Genomic DNA, 26,932 nt, shown 5'->3' on the forward strand with positions numbered 1-26,932 from the left:
CATATTATCATAAAAGTAGGGATGATAAATGAGAAGATCAGCAATCAACTATGCTCATTTGAGGCAGTGCGATAGCAAATATCCCATAACTATATAGATTTCATTAAAACCACTTCAATATCTTGCAATAACATTTATTTCCAACACTATTGATAAGTGTAATTTATTATCTAACATTTTAGTGTCTGTATATGCTAAATACTGTTCTAGGTGCTGGAGTTGCAGTAATAAATAATCCAGTCCAACTGATTTAGGATCTTGCTAATGGGATAAACAGGCAGTTAATAGTTCAGTAGATCACATGCTCTGATAGGAATAAATACTGGGAGCTAGGGCAGGTTACAAAAAAGGTAACCCAAAAGCTGTGAGGGAGGAGGACAAGCTTTGTAGAAGACCTATAAATTGAGTTTTACAAGGTGACTAGTAAATAGTCTGGTGAAGAGAAGTTGGTGGAAAGTGTAAAAGATTACAGTAGATTGTTCTTCCATGGGGGAGAAAAGGAAAAATTAAAAGATAGGCTCTTCCATAGCCTTTCATTGAACTTTACCCTTCTCTTTAGTGTTTGCAGTGATTCAAATAGGACTGCAAGAAAAAGATTATTCTCACCCCATGGAAATGTATGACTGCTGATGGAATCACCCATATCAATGACAAAGAAATGTGTGAACTCCTCATAGGTAACCCTTGAATTTTGTGACATTGGTGACCACTGGGATGGCCCTCTCCATCCAGTGTGAAATAACTCATCCTACTGAGATACAGAAGAAACAAAATTATATCTTGGAGAGAGTACTCAGCTGCAAAAGATAACACTTATTTTAACTAGATACAATGATATTAGAGCATGTACTATGAGTTAGGATCTGTACATTAATTCTCCCAAAATTAAGGTGTCCTTACTCCTTTATAGATGAAGGAACTATAACTGCAAGAATAATGCTGAAGCAGATGCTGAGACAAGGATTGGAGGGCAAGAAGTGTATTTAGGAGGGCAAGGGAAAACTGGCAGGGACTAGGGGTGGTGGTAGAAAGTAGGGAAGAAGGCCAATAAAAGGTATACTATTTAACTATTTATCAAGTGAGCAACTGAGGCTTCATCACATGTTTCCCCTGTTATCTGAAAGTAGAACGTTCCTGTGAAAACTTTCGTAAGCTGAAATGGTGTAAAGTGTTACCTTAGGACAATCTTGCTAATGGATGCAAAACACTGAGATAAAGCACAGATGCTCACAGACACAGTCCAAAGATGTGCAGGCTTGACGCTGTGATGCTGAGAGTAGTTCCCAGGGAAGGAGGTTGGTGGCACCGCCCTGCTGCTCGGGCTGTACACTGCCTCTACAAGGACTCACAGCAAAACAAACAATGCTGAACACTATTTTCCCTTTTTGCTTTTTTTTGTAAAAGCGAAAATCCTCTTTGGATTTCTTTCAGTTAGCAGAAAACAGGTACTAATGTAAGTGTTTCCGAAAAGCCAAGTGATGTAATGCAAACTTTCAAAAAGCGGGAGATATCTGTATGGGGAAAGAGATGAAACCCATGTCTGGGAATTCTCCTGTCTACAGAGAAAGGACTGGGATATTTATAGTCAGTAGAGTCATTTGTTTGGGATTCCTGCAGATGGGGCGGTGTTAGTACAGCCTCTTTTATACATAAGAGTGGGCATCTGTGGTTTCAGGTAGAGAAACAAAAACAAACAATTCAGGCATAGCGGTGTAGGTACTGACAGCTGAGAGAAATCCAGGGAACAGTGGAAGTTCTAAATGATGAGGATGGGGCACCGCGGGTGTCTGCTACAGATACTGTACAGTTTGGAATTGTAATTAAAATCCAAATAAAGGCTAAAGCACAACTATGAATGGGCTAAAATGAGTCTATCATGTCTTTAAAACAATATACCAAGCACATTTTGAAATACTGAAGGCTTATCTTCTTAATAACCAGTAGATAAAGCAATTATAGATTACTATTTCATAGGAAAAATTTAAGTGCTGAGTAAGAAATTATGCTCTGCCCCCCGAGGTTTGAGACTATGTTTTAATAATAATACTTGGAGTAGAGAGTTGAAGAAGATGAAAATGAAAGTAGAAAAAAAATCTAAGATAAAGAAAAAAATAAAATAAAAGCAGTTGAGATGTACCAAATATGAAATAAGTGTACAAGCAGATAATATAAGAGCTATGACAATTATAAATCAAACAAGAGGTCAGTGAGGGGAAAATTCATTTCTAAGTTATAAATAGCAGAAGTTATTTAGGGAGACATGAGCTACATGGCCAACTATATACTGATTTTTCACTTAAAAAAAAGTAACCATAAGACAATGCCAGTGGCACAAAACACACTTTTTATAGAAAAAAGAAGAGAGGGGAAAGGCCTTTCACCCCACCATGGGCTTTGTATAAACAATCCCAGGCAAAGCTCATATAATCATGAGGTGATATATAGACATATTCCTTCTAACAATACTTCAGAATTTCTCTTTCTGACTTACTTCACTAATACCGTATGCTAACAAATATATATGGAAATTAAAAAAAAAAAAAAAGGTTGTGATGAAGCTAGGGGCAGGACAGGAATAAAGACCAGACGTAGAGAATGGAGTTGAGGACACAGGGAAGGGTAAAGGTAAGCCAGGACGAAGTGAGAGTAGCATTGACATATATACACTACCAAATGTCAAATAGATAGCTAGTAGGAAGCAGCTGCATAGCACAGGGAGATCAGCTCCGTGCTTTGTAACCACCTAGAGGGGTGGGATAGGGAGGGTGGGAGGGAGACGCAAGAGGGAGGGGATATGGGGATATACATATGCATATAGCTGATTCACTTTGTTATACAGCAGAAACTAACACAACATGGTAAAGCAATTATACTCCAATAAAGATATTAAAAAAAACAAAAAAACAACAATTCAGAACTGCCCACTGAGTGAATCATAGGATTTCTAGCAGTGCGCAAAATTCTCAATGGGACTTCAGCTCTGGCTTCAGCTAATAGCTGGAAGGAAGTCCAGGAACCAAATTAAGAAAGGAAAGGAAGTGTAATTTGATAATTTGATTTGTATTTAAGAAGCTACACAAACTTGGGACTCAGCTTTAAAAATACATGTGGTTCCCAATTAATTATTCAGAATGAAAGTGGTTTTAAAGGGTAGTTTTGATTCAAAATATTTAAAATTTTTTATTTTAATAAATATTAATTTAGGACCTATTACTAAACATTTGTTCTGAGTATACATTGTGGAAAGTGCTAAGAAAACCATTTTATATAGCCAATATTATATATAGCCAATAAAGCCAATATTTTGTCATAACTTCAGAAAAAAATTTAAAAAAAGAAAACCATTTTATTTCAGTTTTGCCAATTGTTTAATTCTTCAAAATAATTATGTTGGCCCAAATTAAGATGGTCATCAGGTTTTTCCTGTGCAAGAAAAATATCTTTATTATCCAAAATCATTAAAAACAAACAAACAAAAACTGTTCTGAAGAATAGGTGACCATGACTGTTAGTATTATGGCCAATTAAGTTATTTTTTTCAGTTATATGTCTGGACCCAGAATTTTTTAATAAAGGGCAGCTTTTACTCTGTTCAAATTTTATGCACATTAGCTTATTCAAAACTGAATCTCAAATGTATTTCAGTTTCTTTAATGATGTATTGAACATATGGACTTCCATAAAGTCTGAAGAGCATTCAGACTTTCTTATAGATCTAGCCCATATTTATCACCATTATTTTGTGGAAAAATCTCATTTTGTTTATTTCCCTTTAGCTTTTGACTCTATGAAGAAGATCTGGCTGCAGTATAAGAAATGAATGCTCAATACACTACTGTCTGCTAATGCTCATAAGATTTTTATACTTCAAAATTCAGATTCTTTGATATTTCTTTGGACTTATCAGATAGCAATTTCCAGTAAAGAAAATTTTGATTATCTTTTTAATTTTTAGGTTTGTCGTTTGATGGTATTTGATGAGCTAGAAAACTGACACTCCCAATAGAAAAGAACAAGATTCTATTATACATAGATTTTTTAAAAAAGCTTTATTATAGAAGTAGTATTTATTTGGATCAAGCACTGCATTGAACAATTTTAATATGATATTTAATTTTTTGGAAATCCTATGAAGTAGGTATCACTTACTGCTTAAAGAGGTTGAGTAGATTTTTAGATCTAGGGTTAGAACCTAGTCTGATTACAAGATTTCTTTTACTCATAGTCAATTCAGTACACTTCTTCCCACTGGGCTGATTATTACAAAACAAAAGGGATTTTACCACAAATAAAAAGAGAAAGAAAAGGGGAAAAATCTAGCACAGAATAATAATTCCAAACGAAAGGAATAAATGTAAGTTTACATACTTCAACCATTAATTGGCTTGTATTTAATAATTCCACTTTGGGAACAAGCTCATTATATTAGCTAGGCATGTGTTTTACAGTTCTTCTTGGGGTATAAGTCAGAGAGCTGTATTATTGAGCTAAAAATTCTAATGGTTATTGACTGAGATGACTTTATGGCTAAGCTGAAGATATAGTTCACTTTTTTTTTTTGCAGTACGCAGGCCTCTCACTGTTGTGGCCTCTCCCGTTGCGGAGCACAGGCTCCGGACGCCCAGGCTCAGCGGCCATGGCTCACAGGCCCAGCCGTTCCGCGGCATGTGGGATCTTCCCGGACCGGGGCACGAACCCATGTCCCCTGCATCGGCAGGCGGACTCTCAACCACTACGCCACCAGGGAAGCCCCTATAGTTCACTTTTTACAAACAGATCAGACCTCATTTCTAACTGTTTTCTGTCTAAAATTGAGTTAAACTCCCTTAAAAAATATTGAGGACTTTACTCTCTGCACTGGAATAGATATAACACTACTTGTTAAGAAAAATCTTGGCTGTGTTTTTCAGTGTTCCTCTAACCTACTCCTTAAAACAGAAGCCCATCTCCACACTGAGATGAACTTAATTTTGTTTCTTTCACAGGACCAAACACAGGGGTATGTCTTTAAACTGTAAATGAAATGACTATATTCATACTTACAAAGAACACCTCAAATTTATGTTTATCAAAAGAAGACTTCACTATGCACTGATTGTTCTGCCCAGAATTACTTTCTAAGTAATGCATAAAACCACATATATTTATACCCTGGCATAATTTCTTTGGTTCTCCCATAGAATTACCTTTATGAAAGCCATTGCTACAGTTGCTCTAAAGATTCAGGCTTGGTGAAAAATCTTTTAGAAAAAAAAAGGTTATCAAATTTGTAGGCATATGGTTGTTCATAACATTCCTTTATTATCCTTTTAATGTCCATGAGATCAGTAGAGATGGCTCCTCTTTCATTTTTAATATTAGTAATTTGTGTCTTCTGTCTCTCTTTTTTTAAGTTAGCTTGGTTAGAGTTGTATCAATTTTATTGATCTTTTTCAGGAACCAGAATTAGGTTTTACTGACTTTATCGCTTTCCTGTTTTTAATTTCATTGGTTTCTGCTCTAATTTTTAAATGTATTTTCTTTTGTTTACTTTGGATTTACTTCACTCTTTTTTCTGTAGTTTTCTAAGGTGGAAGCTTACATTATTGGTTTTAGATCTTTCTTCTAATATAACATTCAATGCTTTAATTTTTTTCTAAGATCTATTTTGGTTGCAGCCCACAAATTTTGATAAATCATATTTTCTTGTAACTTAGGTCAAATATTTAAAATTTTTTCTTTGAGACTTCCTTCTTTGATTCATACTATTTAGAAATACCTTGTTTAATCTCCAATTATTTGGGGGGGTGGTTCCAGTATCTTCCCATTATTGATCTGTACTTTAATTTCATTTTGATCTGAGAGCATATTTTGGGTGATTTCTATTTTTTTATAGTTTGTTGTGTTTTATGACTAGAATATGGTCTATCTTGGTGAATATTCCATGTGAGCTTGAAAAGAGTATGTATTCTGATACTGTTTGATGAAGTATTCTATACACGGCAGTTGAACCTGACAGTATTAAGTTCAACCACGTTCTTACTGCTTTTCTTCCTGTTCAATATATCAATTACTGATAGAGAAGTGTCAGTATCTCCAAGTATAATAGCAGGTTATCTATTTCTCCTTGAAGCTCTATCAGATTGTCTCACATATTTTGATGCTCTGGTGTTAGGCACATACACACGAAGTTTTGTTATGTCCCTTGATGCTTTGATCTCTTTATCATTATGTAATGCCAATCTTTATCCCTGATAATTTTCCTAGATTTAAAGACAGCTTTGTCTAAAATTAATATAGTTACTCCAGTTTTCTTTTGATTAGTGTTAGCATGGCATCTATTTCTCCATCACTTTACTTTTAAAGTGCCTTTATATTTAAAGTGGGTTTCTTCTAAACAAAATATATTTGGGCCTCTCTCTCTTTTACTTAATGAACTCTGACAGTCTCTGTCTTTTAATTGATGAATTCAGAACATTAACATTTAAAGTGATTATCAATATAGTTGGATTAATACCTACCATAGTTGTGAGTCTTTTCTATTCACTGCTCTTGTTTTTATTCTTAACATCTTTATTAGAGTAAAATTGCTTTACAATTTTGTGTTAGTTTCTGCTGTAAAACAAAGGGAATCAACTATATGTATACATATATCCTCATATCCCCTCCCTCTTGTGCTTCACTCCCACGGTCCCTATCCCACCTCTCTAGGTGGTCACAAAGTACCAAGCTGATCTCTCTGGGCTATGCAGCTGCTTCCCACTAGCTATCTATTATACTTTGGTAGTGTACATATGTCTGTGCTACTCTTTCATTTCATCCCAGCTTCCCCTTCTCCTTCCCTGTGTCCTCAAGTCCAACTCTACCTCTGTATCTTTATTCCTGTCCTGCCCCTAGGTTCATCAGAACCTTTTTCTTTTTTTAGATTCCACATATATGTGTTAGCATACGGTATTTGTTTTTCTATTTCTGACTTACTTCACTCCGTATGACAGACTCTAGGTCCATCCACCTCACTACAAATAACTCAATTTCTTTTTATGGTTGAGTAACATTCCATTGTATATATGTGCCACATCCTCTTTATCCATTCATCTGTCGATGGACACTTAGGTTGCTTCCATGTCCTGTCTATTGTAAATAGTGCTGCAATGAACATTGTGGTACATGTCACTTTTTGAATTATGGTTTTCTTAGGGTATATGCCCAATAGTGGGATTGCTTGGTCATATGGTAGTTCTATTTTTAGTTTTTAAGGAACCTCCATACTGTTCTCCATAGTGGCTGTAACAATTTACATTCCCATTAACAGTGCAAGAGGGTTCCCTTTTCTCCACACCCTCTCCAGCATTTATTGTTTGTAGATTTTTTGATGATGGCCACTCTGACCAGTGTGAGATGATACCTCATTATAGTTTTGATATGCATTTCTCTAATGATTAGTGATGTTGAGCACCCTCTCATGTGTTTGTTGGCAATCTGTATATCTTCTCTGCAGAAATGTCAATATAGATCTTCTGCCCACTTTTGGATTGGGTTGTTTGTTTCTTTGATATTGAGCTGCATGAGCTGCTTATAAATTTTGGAGATTAATGCTTTGTCAGTTGCTTCGTTTGCAAATATTTTCTCCCATTCTGAGGGCTGTCTTTTAGTCTTGTTTATGGTTTCCTTGGCTGTGCAAAAGCTTTTAAGTTTCATTAGGTCCCCTTTGCTTGTTTTGGTTTTTATTTCCATTTCTCTAGGAGGTGGGTCAAAAAGGAACTTGCTGTGATTTATGTCATAGAGTGTTCTGCATATGTATTCCTCTAAGAGGTTTATAGTGTCTAGACTGACATTTAGGTCTTTAATCTATTTTGAGTTTATTTTTGTGTATGGTGTTAGGAAATGTTCTAATTTCATGTTTTTGCAGTAGCTGTCCAGTTTTCCCAGCACCACTTATTGAACAGGCTGTCTTTTCTCCATTGTATATTCTTGCCTCCTTTGTCAAAGATAAGGTGACCATATGTGTGTGGTTTATCTTTGGGCTTTCTATCCTGATCCATTGATCTATATTTCTGTTTTTGTGCCAGTACCATACTATCTTAATTACTGTAGCTTTGTAGTATAGCTTGAACTCCGGGAGCCTGATTCCTCCAGTTCCGTTTTGCTTTCTCAAAATTGCTGTGTCTCTTTGGGGTCTTTTGTGTTTCCATACAAATTGTGAAGTTTTTTGGTTTAGTTCTGTGAACAATGCCATTGGTAGTTTGACAGAGATTGCATTGAATCTGTAGATTGCTTTGGGTAGTACAGTCATTTTCACATTGTTGATTCTTCCAATCCAAGAACATGGTATAACTCTCCATCTGTTTGTATCATCTTTAATTTCTTTCGCCAGTGTCTTATACTTTTCTGCATACAGGTCTTTTGTCTCCTTAGGAAGGTTTATTCCTAGGTATTTTATTCTTTTTGTTGCAGTGGTAAAATGGGAGTGTTTCCTTAATTTCTCTTTCACATTTTTCATCATTAGTGTATAGGAATGCCAGAGATTTCTGTTCATTAATTTTGTATCCTGCTACTTTACCAAATTAATTGATTAGCTCTAGTAGTTTTCTGGTAGCATGTTTAGGATTCTCTATGTATACTATCATGTCATCTGCAAACACTGACAGTTTTAGTTTTTCTTTTCAAATTTGGATTACTTTTATTTCTTTTTCTTCTCTGATTGCTGTGGCTAAAACTTATAAAACTATGTTGAATAACAGTGGTGAGCGTGGGCAACTTTGTCTTGTTCCTGATCTTAGTGGAAATGGTTTCAGTGTTTCACCATTGAGAACAATGCTGACTGTGGGTTGGTCATATAAGCCCTCTATTATGTTGAAGTAGGTTCCCTCTATGTCAACTTTCTGGTGGGTTTTTACCATAAATCGGTGTTGAATTTTGTCAAAAGCTTTTTCTGCATCTACTGAAATGATCATATGGTTTTTCTCCTTCAGTTTGTTAATATGGTGTATCACGTTGATTGATTTGCATATATTGAAGAATCATTGTGTTCCTGGGATAAACCCCACTTGATCATGGTGTATGATCCATTTAAAGTGGTGTTGGATTCTGTTTGCTCATATTTGGTTGAGGATTTTTGCATCTATGTTCATCAGTGATATTGGCCTGTAGTTTTCTTTTTTTTGTGACGTCTTTGTCTGGTATTGGTATCAGGGTGATGGTGGCCTTGTAGAAAGAGTTTGGGAGTGTTCCTCCATCTGCTATATTTTGGAAGAGTTTGAGAAGGATAGGTGTTAGCTCCTCTCTAAATGTTTGATAGAATTCACCTGTGAAGCCATCTGGTCCTGCACCTTGGTTTTCTGGAAGATTCTTAATGATGGTTTCAATTTCATTGCTTGTGATTTGTCTGTTCACATTTTCTATTTCTTCCTGGTTCAGTCTTCGAAGATTGTACTTTTCTAAGAATTTGTCCATTTCTTCCAGGTTGTCCATTTTATTGGCATAGAGTTGATTGCAGTAATGTCTCATGATCCTTTGTATTTCTGCAGTGTCGGTTGTTACCTCTCCTTTTTCATTTCTAATTTTGTTGATTTGAGTCTTCTTCCTTTTTTTCTTGATGAGTCTGGCTAATGGTTTTTCAATATTGTTTATCTTTTCAAAGAACCAGCTTTTAGTTTTATTGATCTTTACTATTGTTTCCTTCATTTCTTTTTCATTTAATTCTGACCTGATCTTTATGATTTCCTTCCTTCTGCTAACGTTGGGGCTTTTTTCTTCTTTTTTCTCTTATTGCTTTAGGTGTATGGATAATTTTTTTATTTGAGATTTTTCTTGTTTCTTGAGCTATGATTGTATTGTATAAACTTCCCTCTTAGAACTGCTTTTGCTGCAACCCAAAGGTTTTGGGTCATCATATTTTCACTGTCATTTGTTTCTAGGTATTTTTGGATTTCCTCTTTGATTTCTTCAGTGATCTCTTGGGTATTTAGTAGCATATTGTTTAGCCTCCACGTGTTTGTACTTTTTACACTTTTTTCCTGTAATTGATATTTAATCTCAGCATTGTGATTGGAAAAGCCTCGGACTAGAAATAGGAGAATTGGCTTAAGTGTACAAAGGAACAAATGAGCCATCAGATCCCTAGCCTATTCTGGCAGAAGATGGAGGCTTGCTCTCTAGAGAAAGTGAACCAGCATAGGATCTAGTCTTAGGAACATCTGATTCACCTTAGGCCTAAGCTATAAGACCATTTAAAATGAGGAGGTTAAATGGAAATTTCATACTGGTGAGGCTCCAAGTTTTCTTTCTGTTTATGTCTTTCAAAAATCCATAGATGTTGACAGTGGGAGGTCACCCAATGAAAAAAATGAATTACTGCCCTATCACACCTGCCAAACTCAACCCACACATACAAACCTCCCAGTCAAATCTTTGTTCCCTCAGTTATGAACAAGAATGTCAGATAAACAGCCAAGTACTACAAGATATTTGAGGAAGGCCTCTAGCATGTAAACCATAGGTAAAACCAAATGTGCCCTTGCTCGTTCTCTTGCTCTCTTCTCTGTCTTTCTTTTTTCTCTCCCCACACTCATATACACTCATACAATGTAAAAAAATGTTCAGTAGAAAAATTGGAAGATAAAACTGTGAAAATCTTTATGTTGGCATAAAGACTAATATACAGAAAATAGTAAGATTTGGAAGATTTATGTTGGAATTCTAATATCCAAATAAAAGGACTTTGAAAGAGAAGAAAGAGTAGAGGAGGAGATTATCCAATAAATGATTTTTAAAAACCTCCCAAAACAAATGATATGACTTTCCAAATTGAACTACCCCATGGGGTTCCCTGCACAGTAATTGAAAAGCAACTCACCTCAAAGCAAATCATTGTAGGATATTAAGCTATTAGGAGTCTTTGGAGCACTGTACATCGCCTTATTTCCCAAACTTTGCATTGGGCATTCCCTCTGCCTGGAATACTCTCCCTCAGATAGATGGCTATCATTGACTGTTCCCTTATGTCTTTTAGGTTTTTGTTTATTTTTGTCTTTTCATTAAGGTTTTCACTGAAACCCTTAATTAAAATTCTATTTGCCCCACAGCACTCCCTATACACTATACTCTTTCTGCATAGCAGGTAGAACCATCCAATGTCCTATGTATTTTATATCTTCATTTTCTGTTTTCTCACACTTACTATGATAGTTCCAGAGGAAGGATATGATGGGTTGTTTTCTAAAAGTATTCCCAGTATTTGGAATAGTGTCTGGTACATAGCAGGGACTAAGGAAATGTTTGTTATAAAATAAAATGATGAAGAGGAAAGTCTAAAAGTTTCTGAAAAGAAGGATCAAGAGCCAAAATGACATATAACTTTTCAACAGCAACACTAAAGGCTAAAACCCAGTTGAAAAATAAATAAAATATGAGCATAGAATAAACACATTTATATTTACTGACAGACAAGGGCTCCCAAATTTTACCTTGTGTGTATTTTTCCTTAGGAAGCTTCGGGAGAATAGGTTCCACAAAAAGGAGGAATAAAATAAGATATAGGAAATCATGAGATCAAGGAAACAAGAACTACAATCTAAGAGAGAAACAGAAGCATTCATAGGATGATGATAAAGAGAAGTCCTAAAAGAACAGCTGTGCAGCAGGTCTGGAAGGCAACCGGGTAACACTGGAGCAGAAAGACCCAGGACTTCAGCAGAAGAGGGAGGGGCTGGACAAGGACTGATCTATTATTTCATTTATCTGATGTTTTGTAATCAGACTTTTTTCTTATGTATGGTAAATAGTTCAGAGATGAATTAGAAATAGGCAGTGGTTTTAAAAAATTGAGCAAATATAAAAATAAGGCAGTTTCTAACTCCAGGAAAAAATAGGTATACAAGAAAAAATATATAATTATAAAGTAATCACAGTACCTTATGAGGGTCACATAAAAAAATCTACAAGTCACAGCGTCATAAATTCTGATCATTGACTTAACAACACAATAAAATACAAATCCCTATGGACTGACAAGATATAAGTGAAAACACGAAGGCAGAATAATGTTTATAATATAATCCCATTTTATGTTTATCTTTTATACAAGAGTTTATGACTTGATAATAAGTATTTAGAAACTTATCTAAAAAGATATGGACCAAATTGTAATTAAATGATATTACTTAATGTTCCATACTTATATTCCTTAATTTTTAATATAAACAAGTATCAAAGCATTCCTTTTAAGAATTAATTTTGTATAAAATATAGATTCAAAATGTAATTTAACTTTTACACAGTATTTCAGTTTATGTGCATCATAATTTAGCCACTTTATTTTCATTGTATGTTTAGATTGCTTCTGGTATTTTTCTATTTTAATATCTTCATGTATAAATCTTTGGAATTAATGTGATTATTTTTCTAGAATACATGTCAGATGGAATTGTTCATAGGAAAAATTCACATTTTAAGTCTTTGATAAGTAATCCAAAGCTGAACATCAAAAAATTGAGACAATTTTTATCCCCACAAGCAATGTTTAACTGTATCTATTATCTCATATTTTGTCAACACTGGGTAGTATTCTTTTTTCATATTTGACACCTTTTTTTTGAAAAACTCTCCAAGTTTGTATTTATGTGATTACAAGTGAGGTAGACCATGTGTTCATATGTTGTAAGCCATTGACAGTCTTCTGAATGTACCCCTCTCCTTTCCTCTCCTTGTCACTGCTGTAAATATTTCAGTCATATCTCTTGGGCTCTTAGGCTCCCATCTGACGGCAGAGCCAAGCTCTCTTCCTTGTGTTCCAACCCTTAAACTGCTTCTAGGTTTTTTCTTCTAAATCACAAATCTGATAATATCATTTGCTTGCTTAAAGGCCCATGAAGACTAGAAATTTCCCATAGAGTAAAGTCTAAAATTCTTCAAGTGGAACACTACTTCAGCATTAATATGGGCTTAACTATTTTCTTAAATTATAAAAATGTGTTTTCAAGACAGCCTTTGCTCAATAATTATAAAGAACTTGGGATGAGAGAGCTAATTTTGCTCATTATAGTATTCACTATAACTACCTAAGAAGTAATTAAGGAGTGACATCACCAAGATGGCGACATAGGTGATTGCTGACTTTGTTCCCCTTCAGGAGAAGAACAACTAATAACTATTCAAGAATAAGACATCATTGAGAAAATCCTACAACACAGGGGTGAGGCTGAAGCACCCCTTGCACCACAGAGACCAAGACACTAAATCAGAAGGTGAGAGAAGCAGTTACACATTGATTGTATTGTCCCTCCCCCAGGCCAGTGCAGCACCACATGGAGAGGTCTCCCTTCAGCCTCCAGTTTCTCCAATGAGCAAAGAAAACCCAGGGGGGACAACCAATCCCTACCCCCAGCATTGTGAGTCACTTTGTGGGAGCCCCTACTCTGATCTTGCCCCAGATTGCAAGGGAATCTTCAGGGCTCAACCACTGGGACAGAGAAGTGGGGTGAGGGGTCTTAATGACACTTGGATCTTCGAAGACTGAGGTCATACCTACAGTGCCCAAGTAGTAATCCCAACCAGCAACAAAGTGAAAAGATAACCTATGAAAGGGGAAAAATATTATTGTTATATATCTGATAAGGGGTTAATATCCAAAATATATAAAGAACTCATACAACTCAGTACAAAAACAGATAACTCAACACCTACCATAATTATCACTTCATGATATATGTAAATAAATTGGGAATATGCCAAAAATCACTGAATTGTGCATTTTTAAACAATTAAAATGGTAAATTAAAAAAATCATCATGCTGTAAACTGAAACGTACATGGTGATATATGTCAATTATATCTTAATAAAGGAAAAAAGAAGTGATAAGTCAATGATGGTAGAATATATTGACAAAGGACAGAGTAGCAGAGTCAGTTCTAGGAACTCACTTATTCAGCTACTCGTTCATTTAAAAAAATATTTATTGAGTTATTACTATGTGCTAGACACTGCTCTAAGTTCTAGAAATACAGGGGTACATGGCCAATAGGGCCAACAATGCCCCGCTCTTCTCTTTGCGGAGTTAATGGCAGGGAAGGGGGGAAGGGGCAAAAATTTCAAAAAGTAAATAACTTTTTTTTTTTTTTTTTTTTTTTTACAGAGTATTAAACAATGGTGTGCTGGTATATCAACTCTATGGAAAAATCAAATGAAATATATAAAGCCCTATTTGTAGTGTGTGTGGATCTCCCACCATGGCTGATTTCAATCTACCAGTGGTTTAAGAACCAGCTCACAAATTTCTTGAATATTAAACAGTTGGCTCTGGAGAGCCAGTGTAGGTTGACTCCAACCACCACTGACAGTGCCAATAGGGTATTATTTGGAGAAGTGGCAACATTCTAACTTGATTAGAATGCAAAGGAAAGATCCTACAGAAGAGATGACATTGAGCTAAGACACAAATAAAGAGAGGAATCAGAAAGTTGAAAGTTATCTGAAAAAAACAGCTCTGGAAGAAAGAGGTATGGCAAACACACAAAGGCAGGAAATCACTTAGCACATCTGAAAGACAGAAACAACAAGAACATAGATTTTTAATTTATTTTTCAGTTGGGAGCTCACCTTGAGATCAAAAGGTCTCTTAGCCAGGGTGAAAGCAGTATTTTAGAAGAGGTGAATTATGATTCAGAAGCTAAGATCAGTTTTGGTTCTTTTGTACTTCTTTGCTAATAGAGTTTCCAATTACTGCTGGGTAATTCTTGGGAGAGGGTGGTGGTGCAGATATAGAAATATAAAATCTACCAGAAACCTGGGTTTATAGAATACAAAATACAGCAGGAAATAAGTATTATTCTATTTTACCAACATTTATGGTTCTCAGAGTGTTCATTCTAGACGCTCTAGTCTATATTTCTTCTTCAATCTTGCCAACCCTACAAATTAACTATACTTCTAAATCCTGTTGCCACATTAAGATGACTAGTAGCTTAAATATACTATGCTGAGACTTCCGGGTAAGATGGCGGAAGAGTAAGACGCGGAGATCACCTTCCTCCCCACGGATACACCAGAAATACAGCTACACGTGGAACAACTCCTACAGAACACCTACTGAACGCTGGCAGAAGACCCCAGACCTCCCAAAAGGCAAGAAACTCCCCACATACCTGGGTAGGGCAAAGCGGAGAGATTCCCGCACAGAGGATCGGTGCCGAGCGGCACTCACCAGCCCGAGAGACTTGTCTGCTCCCTCGCCGGGGCAGTCGGCACTGGGAGCTGAGGCGCGGGCTTCGGTCAGAGCGCAGGGAGAGGACTGGGGCTGGCGGCGAGAACTCAGCCTGAAGGGGGCTAATGTGCCACAGCTAGCCGGGAGGGAGTCCGGGAAAACTCTGGAGCTGCCGAAGAGGCAAGAGACTTTTTCTTCCCTCTTGGTTTCCTGGTGCGTGAGGAGAGGAGATTAAGAGCGCTGCTTAAAGGGGCTCCACAGACGAGCGCGAGTCGCGACTGCAAGCGCGGAGCCCAGTGACAGGCGTGGGACGCTGGGGCTGCTGCTGCCGCCGCCAAGAAGCCTGTGTGCGAGCGCAGGTCACTGCCCACACCGCCCTTCCGGGAGCCTGTGCAGCCCGCCACTGCCGGGGTCCCGGGATCCAGGGGCGGCTTCCCTGGGAGAACGCATGGTGCGCCTCGGGCTGGTGCAACGTCACGCCGACCTCTGCCGCTGCAGGCTCGCCCCGCACTCCGTGCCCCTCCCTCCCTCCCGGCCTGAGTGAGCCAGAGTCCCCGAAGAGGCTGCTCCTTTAACCCTGTCCTGTCTGAGCGAAGAACAGACGCCCTCCGGCGACCTACACGCAGAGGCGGGGCCAAATCCAAAGCTGAGACCCAGGAGCTGTGAGAACAAAGAAGAGAAAGGGAAACCTCTCCCAGCAGCCTCAGAAGCAGCGGATTAAAGCTCCACAATCAACTTGATGTACCCTGCATCTGTGGAATACATGAATAGACAACACATCATCCCAAATTGAGGAGCCAGGAGTCAGTGCTGTGCCTCTGAGGTGGGAGAGCCAACTTCAGGACACTGGTCCACAAGAGACCTTCCAGCTCCACATAATATCAAACGGCGAAAATCTTCCAGAGATCTCCATCTCAACACCAGCACCCAGCTTCACTCAACGACCAGCAAGCTACAGTGCTGGACACCCTAAGCCAAACAACTAGCAAGACAGGAACACAACGCCACCCATTAGCAGAGAGGTGGCCTAAAATCATAAAAAGTCCACAGACACCCCAAAACACACCACCAGACGTGGACCTGCCCACCAGAAAGACAAGATCCAGCCTCATCCACCAGAACACAGGCACTAGTCCCCTCCACCAGGAAGCCTACACAACCCACTAAACCAACCTTAGCCACTGGGGACAGACACTAAAAACAACAGGAACTACGAACCTGCAGCCTGCAAAAAGGAGACCCCAAACACAGTAACATAAGCAAAATGAGAAGACAGAAAAACACACAGCAGGAGAAGGAGCAAGATAAAAACCCACCAGACCTAACAAATGAAGAGGTAATAGGCACTCTACCTGAAAAAGAATTCAGAATAATGATGGTAAAGATGATCCAAGATTCTATTTCCCAGATCCAAAATCTTGGAAATAGAATAGACAAAATGCAAGAAACAGTTAACAAGGACCTAGAAGAACTAAAGATGAATCAAGCATCGATTAAAAACACAATACATGGGGCCTCCCTGGTGGCGCAGTGGTTGAGAGTCCGCCTGCCGATGCAGGGGATACGGGTTCGTGCCCCGGTCTGGGAGGATCCCATATGCCGCGGAGCGGCTGGGCCCGTGAGCCATGGCCGCTGAGCCTGTGCGTCCGGAGCCTGTGCTCTGCAATGGGAGAGGCCACAACAGTGAGAGGCCCGCGTACAGCAAAAAAAAAAAAACAAAACAAAAAAAAAAAAAACAAAAAAAACCACAATACATGAAATAAAAAATACTATAGACGGGATCAATAGCAGAATAACTGAGGCAGAAGAACGGATAAGTGAGGTGGAAGATAAAATAGTGGAAATAACTGCTGCAGAGCAAAATAAAGAAAAAAGAATGAAAAGAACAGAGGACAGTCTCAGAGACCTCTGGGACAACATTAAACGCACCAACATTCGAATTATAGGGGTTCCAGAAGAAGAAGAGAAAAAGAAAGGGACTGAGAAAATATTTGAAGAGATTATAGTTGAAAACTTCCCTAATATGGGAAAGGAAATAGTTAATCAATCCAGGAGGCACAGAGAGTCCCATACAGAATAAATCCAAGGAGAAATACGCCAAGACACATATTAATCAAACTGTCAAAAATTAAACACAAAGAAATCATATTAAAAGCAGCAAGGCAAAAACAACAACTAACACACAAGGGAACCCCCATCAGGATAACAGCTGATCTCTCAGCAGAAACTCTACAAGCCAGAAGGGAGTGGCAGGACATAATTAAAGTGATGAAGGAGAAAAACCTGCAACCAAGATTACTCTACCCAGCAAGGATCTCTTTCAGATTTGATGGAGAAATTAAAACGTTTACAGACAAGCAAAAGCTGAGAGAGTTCAGCACCACCAAACCAGCTTTACAACAAATGCTAAAGGAACTTCTCTAGGCAAGAAACACAACAGAAGTAAAAGACCTACAATAATGAACCCAAAACAATTAAGAAAATGGGAATAGGAACATACATATCGATAATTACCTTAAATGTAAATGGACTAAATGCTCCCACCAAAAGACACAGAGTGGCTGAATGGATACAAAAACAAGACCCATATATATGCTGTCTACAAGAGACCCACTTCAGACCTAGAGACACATACAGACTGAAAGTAAGGGGATGGAAAAAGATATTCCATGCAAATGGAAACCAAAAGAAAGCTGGAGTAGCAATTCTCATATCAGACAAAATAGACTTTAAAATAAAGACTACTAGAAGAGACAAAGAAGGACACTACCTAATGATCAAGGGATCGATCCAAGAAGAAGATATAACAATTGTAAATATTTATGCACCCAACATAGGAGCACCTCAATACATAAGGCAAATACTAACAGCCATAAAAGGAGAAATCGACAGTAACACACTCATAGTAGGGGACTTTAACACCCCACTTTCACCAATGGACAGATCATCCAAAATGAAAATAAATAAGGAAACACAAGCTTTAAATGATACATTAAACAAGATGGACTTAATTGATATTTATAGGACATTCCATCCAAAAACAACAGAATACACATTTTTCTCAAGTGCTCATGGAACATTCTCCAGGATAGATCATATCTTGGGTCACAAATCAAGCCTTGGTAAATTTAAGAAAATTGAAATTGTATCAAGTATCTTTTCCGACCACAATGCTATGAGACTAGATATCAATTACAGGAAAAGAGCTGTAAAAAATACAAACACATGGAGGCTAAACAATACACTACTTAATAACAAAGTGATCACTGAAGAAATCAAAGAGGAAATTAAAAAATACCTAGAAACAAATGACAATGGAGACACGACGACCCAAAACCTATGGGATGCAGCAAAAGCAGTTCTAAGAGGGAAGTTTATAGCAATACAATCCCACCTTAAGAAACAGGAAACATCTCGAATAAACAACCTAACCTTGCACCTAAAGCAATTAGAGAAAGAAGAACAAAAACATCCCAAAGTTAGCAGAAGGAAAGAAATCATAAAAATCAGATCAGAAATAAATGAAAAAGAAATGAAGGAAACGATAGCAAAGATCAATAAAACTAAAAGCTGGTTCTTTGAGAAGATAAACAAAATTGATAAACCATTAGCCAGACTCATCAAGAAAAAAAGGGAGAAGACTCAAATCAATAGAATTAGAAATGAAAAAGGAGAAGTAACAACTGACACTGCAGAAATACAAAAGATCATAAGAGATTACTATAAGCAACTCTATGCCAATAAAATGGACAACCTGGAAGAAATGGACAAATTCTTAGAAATGCACAACCTGCCAAGACTGAATCAGGAAGAAATAGAAAATATGAACAGACCAATCACAAGCACTGAAATTGAAACTGTGATAAAAAATCTTCCAACAAACAAAAGCCCAGGACCAGATGGCTTCACAGGCGAATTCTATCAAGCATTTAGAGAAGAGCTAACACCCATCCTTCTGAAACTCTTCCAAAATACAGCAGAGGGAGGAACACTCCCAAATTCATTCTACGAGGCCACCATCACCTTGATACCAAAACCAGACAAGGATGTCACAAAGAAAGAAAACTACAGGCCAATATCACTGATGAACATAGATGCAAAAATCCTCAACAAAATACTAGCAAACAGAATCCAACAGCACATTAAAAGGATCATACACCATGATCAAGTGGGGTTTATTCCAGGAATGCAAGGATTCTTCAATATACGCAAATCAATCAACGTGATACACCATATTAACAAATTGAAGGAGAAAAACCATATGATCATCTCAATAGATGCAGAGAAAGCTTTCGACAAAATTCAACACCCATTTATGATAAAAACCCTGCAGAAAGTAGGCATAGAGGGAACTTTCCTCAACATAATAAAGGCCATATATGACAAACCCACAGCCAGCATCGTCCTCAATGGTGAAAAACTGAAACCATTTCCACTACGATCAGGAACAAGACAAGGTTGCCCACTTTCACCACTCTTATTCAACCTAGTTTTGGAAGTTTTAGCCACAGCAATCAGAGAAGAAAAGGAAATAAAAGGAATCCAAATTGGAAAAGAGGAAGTAAAGCTGTCACTGTTTGCAGATGACATGATACTATACATAGAGAATCCTAAAGATGCTACCAGAAAACTACTAGAGCTAATCAATGAATTTGGTAAAGTTGCAGGATACAAAATTAATGCACAGAAATCTCTGGCATTCCTATATACTGATGATGAAAAATCTGAAAGTGAAATCAAGGAAACACTCCCATTTACCATTGCAACAAAAAGAATAAAATATCTAGGAATAAACCTACCTAAGGAGACAAAAGACCTGTATGCAGAAAATTATAAGACACTGATGAAAGAAATTAAAGATGATACAAATAGATGGAGAGATGTACCATGTTCTTGGATTGGAAGAATCAACATTGTGAAAATGACTCTACTACCCAAAGCAATCTACAGGTTCAATGCAATCCCTATCAAACTACCACTGGCATTTTTCACAGAACTAGAACAAAAAATTTCACAATTTGTATGGAAACACAAAAGACCCCGAATAGCCAAAGCAATCTTGAGAACGAAAAATGGAGCTGGAGGAATCAGGCTCCCTGACTTCAGACTATACTACAAAGCTACAGTAATCAAGACAGTATGGTACTGGCACAAAAACAGAAAGATAGATCAATGGAACAGGATAGAAAGCCCAGAGTTAAACCCACGGATATATGGTCACCTTATCTTTGATAAAGGAGGCAGGAATGTACAGTGGAGAAAGGACAGTCTCTTCAATAAGTGGTGCTGGGAAAACTGGATAGGGACATGTAAAAGTATGAGATTAGATCACTCCCTAACACCATACACAAAAATAAGCTCAAAATGGATTAAAGACCTAAATGTAAGGCCAGACACTATCAAACTCTTAGAGGAAAACATAGGCAGAACACTCTATGACATAAATCACAGCAAGATCCTTTTTGACCCACCTCCTAGAGAAATGGAAATAAAGACAAAAATAAACACATGGGACCTAATGAAACTTAAAAGCTTTTGCACAGCAAAGGAAACCATAAACAAGACCAAAAGACAACCCTCAGAATGGGAGAAAATATTTGCAAATGAAGCAACTGACAAAGGATTAATCTCCAAAATTTATAAGCAGCTCATGCAGCTCAATAACAAAAAAACAAACAACCCAATCCAAAAATGGGCAGAAGACCTAAATAGACATTTCTCCACAGAAGATATACAGACTGCCAACAAACACATGAAAGGATGCTCAACATCTTTACTCATTAGAGAAATGCAAATCAAAACTACCATGAGATATCATCTCGCACCAGTCAGAATGGCCATCATCAAAAAATCTAGAAACAATAAATGCTGGAGAGGGTGTGGAAAAAAGGGAACACTCTTGCACTGCTGGTGGGAATGTGAATTGGTACAGCCACTATGGAGAACGGTATGGAGGTTCCTTAAAAAACTACAAATAGAACTACCATATGACCCAGCAATCCCACTACTGGGCATATACCCTGAGGAAACCATAATTCAAAAAGAGACATGTACCAAAATGTTCATAGCAGCCCTATTTACAATAGCCCGGAGATGGAAACAACCTAAGTGTCCATCATCGGATGAATGGATAAAGAAGATGTGGCACATATATACAATGGAATATTACTCAGCCATAAAAAGAAATGAAATTGAGCTATTTGTAATGAGGTGGATAGACCTAGAGTCTGTCATACAGAGTGAAGTAAGTCAGAAAGAGAAAGACAAATACTGTACGCTAACACATATATATGGAATTTAAGAAAAAAAAATGTCATGAAGAACATAGGGGTAAGACAGGAATAAAGACACAGACCTACTAGAGAATGGACTTGAGGATATGGGGAGGGGGAAGGGTAAGCTGTGACAAAGTGAAAGAGCGGCATGGACATATATACACTACCAAACGTGAGGTAGATAGCTAGTGGGAAGCAGCCGCATAGCACAGGGAGATCAGCTCGATACTTTGTGACTGCCTGGAGGGGTGGGATAGGGAGGGTGGGAGGGAGACGCAAAAGGGAGGGGATATGGGAACATATGTATATGTATAACTGATTAAATCTGTTATAAAGCAAAAAAATAAAATAAAATTAAATTTAAAAAAAAAACTGAAAAAAAAATATATACTATGCTGAAATGTATCATTGGGCAGTCTTTGGATAAAATATAAATCAAATTGTAGGAACAAAGCAAGAATAATTGGATTAAATTCAATGATCAGCTTTGGGAATCTTTTCCCTTTGTAGTTAAGATGACAAAAGATAATTCTGTTTTGTTTATTTTATCTTGAGCAGGTAGAGATGGGGAGAATCCAAAACAACATTTTAAGAATGAATCAGTTGGAGTTCAAATCCAGGCTTGAGAAATGAACAGCTCCTCCAGAGTGAAAATAAATCTTATTGTGAAGCAAACGAAGATTAGGAGGATTAAGTGTCACATGTGGAGGATCTGAAAGTGGATTTGCTTTTTATTATTGAAGGTATTTTTATGGGTTAATTGCATGGGGATCCGGTTCATTTGTTTTTTCTAAGCTGAGATGAGCCAGTATGTCTCTGGGGCAGGAGAGACTTGTGCTGTTTGTAAGGATGTGTATTATTTGTTTCAGTATTATGCATTAGCAGCTAACAATCCCAAGAAAGGGATTATGACTTGGTAGTCTCAGAAGTAATTAATTGTTACTGACATGTTAGCTATATTAATAGTTACAATACTCTCTTTATCCAAGCGACTGTAATTTGTATACACGTTCAAATTGCTTTAGTAATAATGCTCAACATTTATACAGAATTTTAAAAAGTTCAAGGCAATAGCTAAAACAATCGAGTTATTTCCAAAAACATGAGTTAGGCATAGAATATGGCTATCAAAACTAGAAATTCAATTTTTCCTTGTTGAAGAAATAGAAAAAAATCAGCTTTGTTACTGATAAACTTTTTCTACAAGAAACATATCTCAATTTTTATTAAATTATAGAAAACATTATTAAATGTCAAATGGAATTAGTTTAAAGCTATGAATCCCAGATTATTTTACTTTATTATTTAAAGTTATATATTAGCTTACTTCTCTAGAATTACAATAAATCTGTAAATAATATAAACTTTGCAATAAAATAAACACATAGGACTGCAGTTTAGATACAAGGTAACACAAAAGCTTTAGAAATCACTTATTAAAATGAAGGATCCTGAGTAATTATAAATGAGAGGAGGTAGAGAGGTAATTCAGATTACCCTGTTTCTAGTTCTAAACTATTCTATTAATGAGTAATAGAATTAATTCCATGTGAATTTGGATTCACTTCTAAGTGTACCAAAAGGCCATATTGTTGGAAGTTCAGCACAAGAGGCCAGATATTTACTCTGAATCCACATGGAAAATAAAATTAAGGCAACTGTTCATATTACTTAGGCCAGAAAATACTCTCATCCAAATCCCCACTACCAGCATTATAATCAGAATCACAGTCAAGAAGAGCCCTTACTGAAGCAAGAACCAAGTAGACATATTTAGCTTTGGGATTTGGAAAAGAAAAAAAAGGTTTTGCATATTTTACTTTAGCGCATATTTCCTATTTCTTGTACATAAAATTCAGTTTCATTTAAAAGGCAAATTGTAAACTCAGCTTCATTTAGAATTCAGGTAATTTTCAAAATATTTTGGGCCAAAATAAATCTTTAGATGGAAGTATTTCAACATTTATCTAAGAAAGCAGTTTTATGAGGTCTATGGCAAATTTAATTATTCCAGTGTTTCCCAAAGTGGGCAGCATGTACAAAATTCTGTACAATATGAATGTGTTGATCAAAAGGAATTTGGAAAATGCTGTTAAATCAGTTTAGCATGAGATCTCAGCTTTTTTTATATCTGGATATAAGTTGTCAGTCTATGTATTAAATCTACTGAAGTATATGTTGAAATACAGTCCCCAGGCATCCCAGACAGAGGGAAGATTATGAGCCAATAAGAACAGGTGGGAAAGCATAATGAATCTTTTAAGAAGCTATAAGGAAATTCTGGGGTTGCAGGAGATAAATCTGGAAATGGATGCCAGAGCCAAACTGTGGACATTTTGAATGACAGACTAAGTAATTCAGATTTTTAAAAAAGTCAGCCAGCAGCCATTGACGCTTTCCAAGGAGGGGAGTGATAGAATAAATATAGTAGTTCAGGAGGATCAATCTGGCTGAAAATGGATAGGTTGGTGTGGAGAAGGGAAAACACTGGAGGCAGGGAGTCCCGTTAGAAGGCCCTAGCAAAAAATCAGGAGTGAGATTAAACATGAATGGTGAAAAGAGAATGCAAAAGGAAGAATGAGAACAAGATCTATTGCAAGAGAAGAATGAGAGGAATGAGGGACAGTTTCAAAGATTTTTAAAGAGCTCTCCAAGAGACTGATGGTGACTTTAGTGATCACAGTGAATCTTTTGCAGCTTCTCTGGGTTATGCTTGATACAGGTTCCCATGCCTTGATATAGGTTTTCTACCATAATGGACTTTCCATTCTTGGTTAACATGGCTAACTTATAATTCATTCTTTTTTTTTTTTTTTTTTTTTTTTTTTTGCGGTACGCGGGCCTCTCACTGTTGTGGCCTCTCCCGTCGTGGAGCACAGGCTCCGGACGCGCAGGCTCAGCGGCCATGGCTCACGGGCCCAGCCGCTCCGCGGCATGTGGGATCTTCCCAGACCGGGGCACGAACCCATGTGCCCTGCATCGGCAGGCGCACTCTCAACCAGTGCGCCACCAGGGAAGCCCACTTATAATTCATTCTTTAGGACTTCTAGCTCACCTGTCATCTTTTCATTCTTAAATAATTTATATATGTTCTCTTAGTATCCTAGATATACAAATTCTACAATATTTAAATCAATGTATTTTACAGATTGATTAGGTAGATTACAGGTTCCCCAGTCAGATTATAGGCTCCCTGAAATTAGGGATTAAATGTGTCCACTTTCAACAGCCAGCACAGTAGCACACAGTGGAAACTCAATCACTGTTTGAACAAGGAGTATGCCTAGGAATCTTAGAATGCTAGTAAGCCTAAAGAAAGACAGAAATGGGCAAATAGATGGAATATAAAGATTGAGGAAAGGTAGTTTTATCAACATGTTGGAAAGCCAATGGAAATAAGATTGAGGAAAGTGATAAAAGGGGAAATTGATGAGGCAGAATTGCAGAGTGAAAGGCAGGCTGTAGAATGCAGATCTAGTGTGGAGAATTCACCCTCTGGTAGTTCAATACTTTCTATCGTTTTCAAAAGTGGCCTCATACCCCTCCATTTCCTCACCTTAGTTCCTTGTGTTTCCACTTACAAGAATTCCATCCCATCTTGAGCCTCTTTTTCAACATTTACACATGCACACTTAAAGCACAGGTCAAATGTCACTATCCCCTGAGACATTCCATGGTCACTTATTTCTCTGAATCTCCAGAGTGACTTTTTTCTTAATATGCAGCCTGAAGCACTCCTACATAAAATTCACGTTAGGTGATACTTTTGGGAAGTTTGCCGTTATAGACATATTATATCTAATAAATGACAAAAGGATGATAGAATTAGAATCATCATTTTACAACTCCAAATGAAGTAATAGGCTTAAGCAAATGATCATCTATGGATACAAGAACTATTAGTGGAAAAAGGTTGGTAGGGTACTTAATGATGGATGGATCAAGGCAATAGTATCTGAACCCACTGATGAAACTTCAAGTCATAAAAAGAAAGAAAACTAGACATCATACACCTCCTTATGGAAAGACACAACACACACTCTAATATATTTTTACCAAGAAAAAAATGTTAACCTGCATTTGACCAGATTTTATCTGTAACAACAAGTTTAAAGGAAATATAGAAGACAGAAAACGTGCAAAGACAACACTGGGTTGTATTCAGTAAAATCTCAAATTTGTGAAACAATAGTTTTTCAAAAAATAAATTGCAAGGAGTAAAATTTAAAGAGGAAGTGAAAAACCCACAGTTTAAACATATATTAAAAGAAACTTAAAGATGTGTCAACCAAAAGTGTGATAGGTTTGGGTCCTGATTTCAACAAACCCAAATTTATAAATCATTTATTAGACAAATGAGAAAACAAGACCACCCACTGATACCAAGATACTGTTAATTTTTAGGTATGATGATGGCTATGTTGTTTAAGCATCATTATTCATCCTGAAATACTTTCAGATGAAATGATACAATGTTTGGAATTTGCTTCAAAATAATGCACAGTGGTGGCAGGGGTGGGGAAGTGAGTGATGGTGCTATAAATGAAACATGACTGATTGCTGTTGGAGTTGGATAGTAGCCACATAGTTCATTTTTATATATGATTGAAAAATTCTATTTTGTGTCATTTCAAAATACAAGCTCCTGTGCTCCATCTTAGAACTACTGAATTAGAATATCTAAAGGAGAATCCAGAAATCTGCATTATTAACAGGTTCTGAAGTGATGATTAGGCACACTAAGATTTGGGAATCATAGTCCTAAACAATTCATCCCATTATTCTTGCTCTTGTCAGAGACATCCAGTCAATTATATATACATGCTGTATCTTTAAAGTTAGAAATTGTGTCTTGCATCTCCCAAAGCCATATATTTTATATGTACTCAATAAATATTAGTGATGTTAGTCAAAACCTTTATTGCTGTTCACTCTGAATAAACATTCTAGGTCTAGAATATACGAGACTTACCCATATATTCAAAGATATTAGGAGTGTGCACCTTCTCAGCTCTTAGCAATAATCCTCTGGCCATGTGGAATTTCTTTCTTAGTGGTATTTAACACTCCTAATTCCTAAAGGGCTAGTATTCTCATACCTCACGCAGCAAGGATAAAATTTAACAGATGAGAACAATAACTTCCTCTTTCACAGACAGATAGAGAATCTTAGCTTCCATGTGTAGTAAAAGAAAATGAAATGTGAACTGTTTATACCTGCCATTACCCCTCAACTTTGCCTTTGTCAAGATTTTCTTTGTTTGCAATGGTTCATTTATTAAGTAATCACGTTGACCCTCCTAAGAGGGTATTCTTGGGAAAATGTAACCTTATACTGAGAATTTTTTCCCCAAAGACTTAGTATTCCCTATACCTTGGAACTCTTGAAAGAACTCTATGGTAGATTCTGTCCTAGTACTAGTCCAGTGTTCTAATTCTGCCACTAAGTAGCTAGGTGGTTTTGAATCCAGCCCTATG

The 26,932-nt window shown here is 37.1% G+C and overlaps 1 protein-coding gene across 1 annotated transcript in view; it reads right to left on the minus strand.

Annotated features, from left to right (window-relative positions):
- The window catches only part of ZNF804B (zinc finger protein 804B), a gene marked incomplete at its 3' end in the record, with an annotated part of 484,254 nt that overhangs the window by 63,445 nt on the left and 393,877 nt on the right, over nucleotides 1–26,932 (minus strand). The gene's annotated exons all lie outside the window — the stretch shown is intronic.

The sequence above is a fragment of the Mesoplodon mirus genome (genome assembly GCF_964341445.2).
Source record: "Mesoplodon mirus genome assembly, chromosome: 9".
In the NCBI taxonomy this organism is placed as follows: Eukaryota; Metazoa; Chordata; class Mammalia; order Artiodactyla; family Ziphiidae; genus Mesoplodon; species Mesoplodon mirus.